Source organism: Eriocheir sinensis, chromosome 20, assembly GCF_024679095.1.
Source record: "Eriocheir sinensis breed Jianghai 21 chromosome 20, ASM2467909v1, whole genome shotgun sequence".
Lineage (NCBI taxonomy): Eukaryota > Metazoa > Arthropoda > Malacostraca > Decapoda > Varunidae > Eriocheir > Eriocheir sinensis.
Genome location: NC_066528.1, coordinates 16969358 through 16979075, shown reverse-complemented (window position 1 = coordinate 16979075; position 9718 = coordinate 16969358).

Here is a 9718-nt window from a genome sequence, read left to right as displayed (position 1 = left end):
ATAACCTACCTCACTTTCAACCCCCCCCTCCCACGCACACACACACTGAAACCCCACGTAAAACCCCCATTTCAGAGGAGCCACAGAACCTAAACCAACCCCATCTCACTACACCCTCCCACCTCTCACCACAAGACTGCGCAACTTTTCTGATTCTGTTCGAACCCAGTTTTCTTCTTCCTCGTCAGACTGAAAGTAAATGTTCGTCTCGTCTGTTTCACTCCATCCTAGGTCAAGCTACTGTACCCAATACCTCGTCTTGTATTCACACCATCTTAGGTCAATATGTTATCATCTGTGACCTATTTTTTGGTATTTACTTCATGCTAGGTCAATCTGTTATGCCATATGCCTCATTTTCTTATGTTTATTCCATCTTTGACCTGTTTATGCCCTCTATGCGTTATCATTTTTGTATCTCCTCCATCCCAGAATAATCGAAAATCTCCCTCTCGTTTTCCACTCTAATCAGTTAATCAGTCAATCAATCTATCAGTCAGTCAAGCCAGTAATCAGGTCCTATTCTATCCTCCCTCTCGCTTTCTACTCCAGTCAGTCAGTCAGTCTATCAGTCAGTCAAGCCAGTAACCAGGTCCTATTCTATTAAATGTTACATCCTCCCAAGCATCCCAGCATCCCAAACACACACAACATCCTCGGTTTTTCATATTATCAAAGTCCCCCAAACACACACACACGCACGCACACACACCCTAACCCCCCCCCCCCGCCCCCCCACACGCCCCCCCCACCCCCCTACAGTCAGTTAAGTCAATCAATCAGGTTCCATTCTATCACATCTTACGTTCGCCAAGCATCCCAGCATTCCAAACTCACGCACATCATCAATCAGTCAGTCAGTCAGTCAGTCAGTCAGTCAATCAGTCAGTCAGTCAGTCAGTCAGTCAGTCAGTCAGTCAGTCAGTCAGTCAGTCAGTCAGTCATTCAAATCAGCAAGCGAGCAAGCAAGGAGGTTCCATTACGTTACAACTTAGGCACTTTCAGCATCCCAGCATCCCAAACAGACCTTATCTCCTCTTCCCATCACTCCGTTACACTTCCCACTCCCGCTCCCCTTCCATTCCTTCCCTCTCACTCCCCATTCCTCCACCCCTTCCATTCCTTCCCTCTCACTTCCCTTTCCCCCCTCCCCTTCTATCATTCCCTCTCTCTTCCCTTCCACCCTCCTCCCCCACACACACATTACAGATTTCCCCCTTTCCATCACTCCCTCTCATTTCACAACCCCCCCTCCCCTTCCATTCCTTCCCGCTCTCTTCCCATTCCTTCGCCCCTTCCATCACTCCCTTTCTCTTCCCATCTCTCCTCACACACACATACCACATCTCCCCCTTCCATCACTCCCTCTCATTTTCCATCCCCCCCTTCCCTCCCATCACTCCCTCTCTCCCCATCCCCCCCCCACACATGCATCACTTCCCCTCCCCTCCTCTCTCCCATCACTCCCTCTCACCCCCTACTCCCACTCCCTAATCACGAAATCTTGCATCCAAATTTGAGACACGTTTTTCGTATTATCAAAGTCCCCCAGACACACACGCCCCCCGACCCCCAGCCGGCCGCCCCCCCCCGCCCCCTCGCCCCCAATGCATCTTTTCTCTCGTTATGCGGATTTTTTTTTGTCTTGTTTTTGTTTTGCTTTGTTTCATTAGATCGCTTGGTTTTGCGTGCGTTAGTGTGTTTGTTTATTTGTGTGTTTGTGTGTTTGTATTTCTTGGTTTCTGGACGTATGTTTGTGTGTGTGTATGTGTGTTTGGGGTTTAATTTTGCCATCTCAGTTTTCATTTGTTTGTTTGTTTGTGTGTTTGTTTGTTTGTGTGTTTGTGTGTATGTATGTATGTTTTTCGGTTTGTGTGTGTGTGTGTGTGTGTGTGTGTGTGTGTGTGTGTGTGTGTGTGTGTGTGTGTGTGTGTTTTGCTGTCAGTCTTTATTTGTTTGTTTATCTCCTTGTTTTTGTTTGCTTATGTGTGTTTGTTTTGCTTTCTCAATATATGTTTCTTTGTTTATGTCTTTATTTTTGTTTGTTTATTTGTTAGTGTGTGCGTGCGTGCGTGTGGGCCGTGACAGTTTAAGGTGTTTTATGGCTACCTCGAAAAAGTAGAGTCCTCATAAACTAAGGTAATGGGCGACGCCTCCCTTTCCCTCCCTCCTTACCCCCTCCTTCACCCCTCACCTCTCCCCCTTGGACAGGTACGCTACTTAATTAAGGGAGACTGATGCGCACCTGTTTATATATCCCGTGGAAAGTCAGAGTGAAAGGGAGAGTGAGAGTACCCTCCTTCAATTACCTGAGAGGAAGAGTTACTCAGGTGTGCTCAGTGATTAAGGAGATTGATGATATTTTTTTACAGCAAAGGAGACAGTGCAAGGGCGTAAAAAAAAGAAAACAATAATGAAAGAAAAAAGCCCGCTACTTACTCCTCCTGTACACCTGCTCTTGAGTCACCTGAGATGTGGCGAGGTAACAGGTGTGGAGTATCAGTGCACCTGTGACGCACCTGGAAAGAGGGGTAAGGTGTGGCCCAGGAAACAGGTAGGATACAGTGGGATCCGTGGCTCAGTGGTTTGCGTCCGGGTGCTGGGTCCAAGAGGATGAGGGTTCGCGTCCCGCCCGCCGATACAAACAAGTTGGCAATTTTTCAGTCACCGCCGAGTGGCCTAAAGGGTCAAATTTTCCGTGGATCTTCAGTTAAACCACGATTTCAGCTGGAGTGGTTCTTATATTTCCGTGGTTTTCTGACGTGTCCACGATCTTCCAAAGCTACGGTAGATATCACTGAAGGACGACGGTATTACTCACCATCATCATCATCAGCAATAACAAGAAACAAATGAGAACCACCGGAAATCGTGGTTTGACTGAAGATCCACGGAAAATTTGCCCAGTGTAATAGCCCCTTAAGACTACCCTCATGCTGTCCTGAAGACCACCTATCAACCCGAACTTTAAATTTTCTCTAAAAGATGATTAAAGATGAGCTCTGGGGGGCAGCATCAGCCAAGCAAGATGGCGCCACTATAAACACTTGCCTGCGCCATAACGGGTTAGGGCCGACTACCAGACCCCACCTATAAAGCCTACCGGCGCCATAGACGAATCGTTAAAAAGATAGTGTATGGAGAAAAGAGTTGGAGAAAGGAAAGTATTTGGAACAGGAAGAAGCTGGAGAAAAGAAAATATTTGGTACAGGCAGGAAAGAGCAGGAAATAGAGGAAAAAAGTTCAAAAATCTAATTTCCTGAAGATACACTGCGGGAGAGTCGTGGCCCAGAATAGGTTTGGGTCTCATAGGTTAAGGGTTACTGTTCCAAAGAAGAGGATTTTTGTGCAGCGTCTCCCAGCTAACATTTTTACGTTTGCTCTTAATACAGACTTAGTGGATAGTTGTTGTTTTCGTTTTACTGAAGGTGGGATTGAATATACTACTACTACTACTACTACTACTACTGCTACTACTACTACTACTACTACTACTACTATTACTACTACTACTACTACTACTACTACTACTACTACTACTACTACGGATGCGTCAGACAAAAAACAAAAGCAATTGGCTGTATTAGCGAACTCTCACGCGCCCGCCAATACAAGTTGAAGGCCTTTTGATTATTGCAATGGCGTTTTGTCTCTCTCTCTCTCTCTCTCTCTCTCTCTCTCTCTCTCTCTCTCTCTCTTATCTCTTATCTCTACATATAATTGGTCTGAACGCAGCACTTTGTATCTTTATTACGAATTTTGGAAGCTACCACAAAAGTTTATAGCGAACGACCTCATATAAATGGCAGCTTGTGTATCGTGTTAACTTTCTCGGGTCGTGGAAGTTAGTTTAAGATTAAGTTTCAAGACCTCATTTTTCCTTCCTTTCTTTCTATCATTTATTGCAACGTTTATATCTTACTTATGAATGGGATTGGAACTCGTGTGTGAGCTTATAGTGGCTCCTTCCTTTTTTTCTATAATTTATTGCAACGTTTATATCTTGCTTATGAAGGGGATTGGAACTCATATTAGCTTATAGTGGATTTGAGTTTCCGGATTTTTAGTTTCTTTTTATTTTGATCGTTTGTTTAAGTTGTTCATGAAAGGTTTTGGTGTTTATAGTTTTAGGGAATCGAAAGATACGATTGTAAGGTTGAAAAAGTAAAGAGTTTTGAGGTTTTAAACGAATGAGAGGAAGCAAAAAAAGAAGAAATGAACGCAGTGAAACAAAATAAAAGAGAAAATGAAAAAGAGAGAAGGAAAATGAGAACGAAAGAGAGAGTGAGAGAATGAAACACAGAATGAAAAAGGGAGAATGAAACAGAGAAGGAAAGAGAGAATGAAACACGACATAAAAGAGAGAATGAGAGAATGAAACACAGAATGAAAAAGGGAGAATGAAACAGAGAAGGAAAGAGAGAATGAAACACGACATAAAAGAGAGAATGAAACACAGAATGAAAGAGAAATTGAAACAGAAAAGGAAAGAGAGAAGGTAACAGAAGGAAACACGAAGTAAAAGAGAATGAAAGATAGAAAATAACGCGGAATAAAACAGATAATGAAACAGAGAATGAAAGAGAGAAGGAAACAGAATGAAAGAGAGAAAGAAATCGAATGAAACAGAATGAAGCAGAAAATGAAAGAGGGGATGAAACAGAGAATAAAACACGGGATAAAACAGATAATGAAACAGAGAAGGAAAGAGAGAATGAAGCAGAATGAAATTGAATGAAATAGAGAATGAAACAAAATGAAACAAAGAATGAAGCAGAAATTGAAAAAGAAGATGAAACAGAGAATAAAACACATGATAAAACGGAGTAAAAAAAAATGAAAAGCAGAATGAAGGAAGGAATGAAACACCATATGAAGCACAATAATGAAACTTGAAACCAACCTGTCAACCACCATCTTCAAAAGGAAACTTGAATCGGCTCATAAAACATAAAACAAAATAATAATCCTCTCGTAAAACAGATTAAAGCGAGGCGGTGTCTTAATTGGCGTGTTTATGGGTTTTAATTCGCTTATTGTGGGCGTGTTAGCGAGGGGTGGCGTGTGTGGAGGCGTGGGGGGGAAGGGGGGGAGGGAGGAGAAGGGATGTGGCGTGGGCTTGAAGGTGTGGTGTGGGAAGGTTCTTGGTAGTGGGCAGATGTGTGTGTGTGTGTGTGTGTGTGTGTGTGTGTGTGTGTGTGTGTGTGTGTGTGTGTGTCCCCAGAAAGAAAAAAAATAACATGGAATAGAAAATAGAAGAGAATAGAATAGAAAATAGAAAAAAATAGATGACCACCTTGCAATTTCTCGGAAGCCTTAATTATAATCTGTCCCCAGCAAAAACAACAACAACAACAGCTAATAATGTAATAAAAAAATAAACATACGAAAAATGCCTAAAAATAACAAGAAAAAACACCAAGAGGAGGGAAAATCTTGGAAATTCTTGGCTTAATGTTTCTCGGAAGGAGGGACGCGAGATGGACATTCCAGGGAAGAGGAGGGGCAAAGATGAGGCGGCGGACTTGAGTTATTAACGAAGGAGGAGGAGGAGGAGGAGAAGGAGGAGGAAGAGGAGAATAAGGAGGAGGAAGAGTAGAAGAAGGTGGTTGTTTTGTTGGTGGTGAAAGAGGAGGAAAAGGAGAATAAGGAGGAGGAAGAGTAGAAGAAGGTGGTTGTTTTGGTGGTGGTGAAAGAGGAGGAAGAGGAAGAGGAAGAGGAGGAGGGGTAAAGAGAGAGTAAGGTGAGGCGTGAGGCGTGAGGAAGCTGGTAAAAGTTTGCTTCGGTTAATGACGAGAAATAAGTGAATGAAGGTATTGTTTACGTTTTTTTGTGTTTGTGTGTGTGTGTATGTATGCCTGTGTGCGTGTGAGGAGTCTGTGCGTCTGCCTGTCTGTCCATCAAGCAAGAACATAACTATTTTTCTCTGTGTCTTATCAGCGAAGTATTAGAAAACAGAATGAAAAAGGGTCAAAAAACAATGTTCCTCTGGCGCTTTGGTAGTGTTTGTTAAGCCTTTCCTGATTGGCTGGACTCATTTCTCACTCATCAATGTTGTCTCTCAATCACACATGCTCCCGTAGTACTTATATTATTTGCCTAAGCTCACGTCTTATATAAGGTAAACAGTTTTGGTTGACACTTATAGACAGTATCGCTCTCCTTTCTTTCTCTCATTTATTGCAACTAGTATATCGCGTTTCTGAAGGGGATTGGAATTCGCGTTTGCTTACAGTGGATTTAACTCTCCGGCTTAGTTTCTTTTTTGTTTTCATAGTTTTTGTAAAGTTTTGGTTGACACTTATAGACAGTATCTCTATCCTTTCTTTCTCTCATTTATTGCAACCAGTATATCGCGTCTCTGAAGGGGATTAGAATTTGCGTTCGCTTACAGTGGATTTAACTCTCCGGCTTAATAGTCTCTTTTTTGTTTTCATCGTTTGTGTCAAGTTGGTTTATGGGGATGTCCTCGCGGATCTGTATACTAGCGATGAAACTTAATAAGTTCAGCCATTTCCACCATTTCCGACAATTAAGAAATAGAGGATGTGCAAAAGACTGGGTAACGTTATTCAGTTTCACCGGTAAATACCAAGTTACTCGCATTTCCCCAACGTTAAGTCTCAGTAAGTCTCCTGCCATATTTAACACCGAGAGACTGACCAGTATTTTTTTTTCGGCAAGATTTCCACCGCATTGCCACTAACCTCCCAACGCCTCGAGATAGTGTGGTAAGCGGAGTGTTACCTGGAAAATGACGCGCGGTAAACTCTACGGTCAGGGCCAGCCACGTTTTCATTACTCGCCGGCTCCCGTGGTGGACAATGCATTCTCCTGGAGCTTCAGCACATGCCATCGTCTTTGCTCATACACGTAGTTCCCCTTTCGAGTCGCTCCCTCAGTTTCTCTTTTTAGGTTGAAATGGTTTACTTTAGTGCGGTTTTAGGAACTCTTGCGAAAAATGGTGATGATATGTAAAATTGGTATAACTTTTCGGAGCTTTTCTTTTACTTAAACTGGTCATAATGCCTTTAATTTTTGTTTTACTGATTTTTTTATAAGTAGTTGTGACTTTTACAATCACCGCTAAGTCTAATTGGGCTACTTATAACTGTCTAACCTATATAAGAGATATTTTACAGTGATATTTAAAATAGATATAACCTTTCGGAGCTTTTCTCTTAATTAAACTCGTCATAATGTTTTTAATTTTTGTTTTACTGATTTCTTATAAGTACTTGTGACTTTTATAATCACTGCTAAGTCTAATTGGGCTACTTATAACTGTCTAACCTATGTAAGAGGTGAGCTAAAACTAACAATATAGAAACAGATAGCACGACAGCATATGTAGTTGTAGTATTTGTAGCAGTTGTTATAGAAGTAGCCGAAGTAGTAGCTGTAGAATATGTAGTGGTAGCAATAGTTCCATATCTCACACCGCATTATATAAGAGGTGGACTAAAACAAATAATATAGAAACAGGTAGCACAAGAGCATATGTAGTAGTAGTATTTGTAGCAGTTGTAATAGAAGCAGCAGTAGAATATGTAGTGGTAGCTGCCAGTAGTTCCATATCTCACACTGTTATAAAAGAGGTAGACTAAAACAAATTATATAGATACAGGTAGCACTAGAGCATATGTAGTAGTAGTATTTGTAGCAGTTGTTATAGAAGTAGACGCAGTAGCATATGTGGTAGCCGTGGTTCCATATCTCACACCGTCGTTCCTCCCATCCCCTTTAAACTCCGCAACGCAAGAGTCTCCCAACACAACAGAGAGACGCACAAAAAAGGTGACTTCCCGGAGTAATATCCCAGCGCTGCCACCATTGTAACGGCCTTGCATCTCATCCCTGGTTCACCGCGCGCACCTTCCCTGTCTGTACCTTGGGACTTATCAGCACCTCTACGTTTTTCATCATACCTTCATGCCTAATACCCTCGCTTCATTATATCAGAAAAGGTGACTTCCCGGAGTAATATATCCCAGCGCTGTCACCATTTTATCAGCCTTGAATCTCATCCCTGGCTCACCGCGCGCACCTTCCCTTTCTGTACCTTGGGACTTCTCAGCACCTCTACGTTTTTCATCACACTTTCATGCCTGATACCCTCGCTTCATTATATCAGAAAAGGTGACTTCCCGGAGTAATATATCCCAGCGCTGTCACCATTTTATCAGCCTTGCATCTCATCCCTGGTTCACCGCGCGCACCTTCCCTATCTGTACCTTGGGACTTCACAACACCTCTACGTTTTTCATCATACCTTCATGCCTGATACCCTCGCTTCATGATACCCATCGTGCAAAATCTCGGAAGCTTTAATAATTTCCCCAGCAAAATCAATAGAAAAATGAATGAATAAAAAAAAAAAAAGAATGAACATACCCAAAAAAATACTGAGAGGTGGAAAAATCTTGGACATTTTTTTTTTTTTTTACAGCTAAGGAGACAGTTCAAGGGCGTAAAGAAAAATATACTTACTCTTCATTATATTTTTCTTTCCTTATTTATTACCTTATACTATTATTACGTATTTTTACTTTATTTTTATTACCTTATCCTCCATTATATCTGCCTTTAATTTTCCATCCTTCACCATACGTCACTCAACACAGCCTGATCTTTTAGTGTTCATTCTCAACCTTCTCCACCATTCCTTCATCTTCCCTCACCACATCCTTCCTCTCCTCCTTCATCCCTGCAGATAACCAAATACCACTCCCACCTCTCCTATCCTAAACACACACTCCCACCTCGCCTTCATCCAGCCTGCCTGCCTGCCTGCCTGTCTGCCCGCCCGCCGGTGCTAATGGAATAAGTCTTGTTTTTCCTCTGGTCTCGTCCCCTGCCAGGAGTGACGGGCCAGTAGTCATGTTTTTCGAGTCTCCTGGAAACCCTGCGTGCCTGTTGATGCTCCTGCTCCTCCTCTTCCTGCTGATCCTCTTCCTCCTCCTCGTCCTCCTCCTCCTCTTGCTCCTGCTCCTGTGCGAAGAGTGACTAGAGTAAACAAAAGCGGATACTGTTTTGTTCTGTTTTGGGCGACGATGAGATGGCTTTGCGTATGTGTTTTTATGTGTTTGTGTGTGTTTGTTTACTTATCTTGGGCTTAGTTCAGGTGTATGTTGCAGGGAGTTTTGTTTGTTGTTTGTTTTGTTTGTTTTCTCGTTGCTGTTTTTTGTTTTTTGGAGGTGTAATTAGGTTGTTTGTTAGTGTTTTATTGTTGTTGTTGATGTTGTTGTTTGAGATGTTGGAATTCCTCTTCATTCCAATCAGGTCTTGTGTGATGTGTGTTTCTTGATAATTTTCGTCGTTTCAGTAATTTGTGGGTTTTGTAAGTCTTTGTCAATCCAGTCAGATGTGTGCCGAGTGTGTTAATTAATATTCTATCCCCATTGCAGTCAGGTATGTGGTGTGTGTGTGTGTGTGTAAATTTATCGCCATTCCAGGTAATAAAGATGGAATGTGAACTAGCTTAATTAGAGTATATATATTGCTACTAATTATGCAGACTTTAATTAGAAAACGAAATACTGAAAACACACACACACACACACACACACACACACACACACACACACACACACACACACACACACACACACACACACACAGACACGAGCACCCACGCCTAACCTACCCTAACTTAAGCTAACCTAACCTAACCTAACAACCTAACTTAAGCTAACCTAACCTAACCTAACAACCTAAC